Here is a 2,421-nt window from a genome sequence, read left to right on the forward strand (position 1 = left end):
ATTCTAAGTGAAGTAAGCCTGAAAGAAAAGAAAAATACCATATAAGATCACTCATATGTGGAATCTCAAAAAATAAAAAAGACAAATGAACTTAAATATAAAACAGAAAAAGATTCATAGACATAGAACACAAGCTTGTGGTTGCTGGGGGGTGGAGAGGGGTGGGAAGGGACAGACTGGGAGTTCGAGATTTGTAGTTACTGACAGGTATATATATAATAGATAAACAAGATTATACTGTATAGCACAGGGAAATATATACAAGATCTTGTAGCTCATGGTGAAGAAGAGTATGAAAATGAATATATGTATATTCATGTATGACTGAAAAATCATGCTATACACCAGAAATTGACACATTGTAAACTGACTATAACTCAATAAAGACAAATAAATAAAAAATAATAAAAATAAAAAATAAAGAGGCAAGAAAAAAATAAAATGCACAAACAGCAAAAAAAAAAAAAAAAACTATAGTTAATGGTATTTTATCAATGTTAATTGTTTCTTCGTTTTGATAAATGTATCATGTTTACATAGGATATTAACATTAGAGGAAGCCAAGTGAAAGATGTACAGTACTTAACAATTCTTCTGTATATCTAAAGTTATTTCAAAATAAAAAGTTAGAAAAAAATGTATTATCACTTTCTACTACTTACGCAAATAAGACATTTAAAAATGCCATGAAATAAATATAAAAATAAACTGGATACAAGGCTTTTAAAATTGTCATCTATAATCTGAATTCCAATTCTTTCTTTTTTTAATTGAAATATAGTCAGTTTACAATGTTGTGTCAATTTTGGTGTACAGCATAATGCTTTAGTTATACATGAGCATACATGTATTCATTTTCATATGCTTCTTCATTATAGTTTACAGCAAGGTATTGAATAGTTCCCAGTGCTACACAGTAGGAGCTTGTTGTTTACCTATTTTATATATAGTTAGTATCTGCAAATCTCAAACTCCCAATTTATCCTTTTCCACCCCCTTTCTTCCAGTAACGATAAGTTTATTTTATATATCTGAGTTTATTTCCATTTTGTAAATAAGTTCACTTGTGTTTTTTTTTTCCTTAGATTCCATATATGAGTGATACCATATAGCATTTTTCTTTCTCTTTCTGGCTTACTTCACCTAGAATGACAATCTCCAGGTCCATCGACGTTGCTGCAAATGGAATTCCAATTCTAAGCTCATCAAAACTTCACTGTTCACCAAACCAGTCCAATTTTCTCAGTGAGTGCTAGAAATGTAAACTCATAAAAACATATTTATACCATTAATATATCCACATTTGTTTTAGGTGTTGGTGATCCATATAAAATTTTCAATTGGAAAAGATCTGAGAATAAAAACGTTTGACCAACAAAATCATTTATGCCACCTAGTGGTGACTGAGATAAATATGACTGCTGATTTAAGAAGCTTAACTGGGAGGAAAATGTTGACGATGTGATAATATCTAGTATTAGTATCATTTAAACAAAATGTATTCAGAAGTAGGATATTTCAGTAAAATCAGTTTGGAAGATTAAATTTAGAAAGGAGAGTAGCTTCCTGGCTACAAGACAAGCAGGAAATCTGAAGTATATGAGAAGATGACACCCCTGTTTATAATTCCACATTATACCATATCAAACACCACACCACTGTACCAACCTGTTATTTTCATTACAGAGATTTTCTTAAAACACAAAAATTGGGCTACAAATGGAAAGAGAGGAAATAAAGAGGCACTAGAAGTAAGGAGAATATTGAATGATGAAGAATAAACAAACAAAGGTTCCTCACAGGTAGGGTTAGCCACTCCCGTTATACGCAGAATGGAAAGAACAGGGACAAGGGCACTGTGGAGGCACAAAGAAAATGTAAAAGAAGTCATCAGAGGGCCTGAGCTCTACCCCTTCGCTCTCAGTGCATGTCCCTAAGAACACACACAACCGTTCTGAACTCCCAGACCCAGATCTGTAAAGTGATGTGACACAACAAAGGGACACCTTCAAATTCTAATATTCTACCAGGCAATCACCACAGGAGATATATTCCTGAATCCTTAATTAAAAATAACTTCGATGGTATCAACCTAACAAAACAATCCAGAAACAAAATAAGTAACAGCACTTTACAGATCTCCTGGCACACAGTAAGCACTTCATCAGTATTAATGATTAGCAGATAGGAGACTTAGAGAGACAGAGACGGGGAAAAAAAAGGAACAGAGAAAGAGAAAGACGGGAAGGTGAGTCTAGCATGCAGTATTCCTAGTCCCAGTTCTCACACTATCACACATTTAAATACCTAAAAGTGAACCAAAAATACTCTTATCATCATTCTGTATGAGATACTTCTGTACGTAAAGAATTATTATTTAAGGAAAATACTAACATCACCTTTTGATAAAAAGCAAAAAAA

The sequence above is a fragment of the Camelus ferus genome, chromosome 1 (assembly GCF_009834535.1).
Source record: "Camelus ferus isolate YT-003-E chromosome 1, BCGSAC_Cfer_1.0, whole genome shotgun sequence".
In the NCBI taxonomy this organism is placed as follows: domain Eukaryota; kingdom Metazoa; phylum Chordata; class Mammalia; order Artiodactyla; family Camelidae; genus Camelus; species Camelus ferus.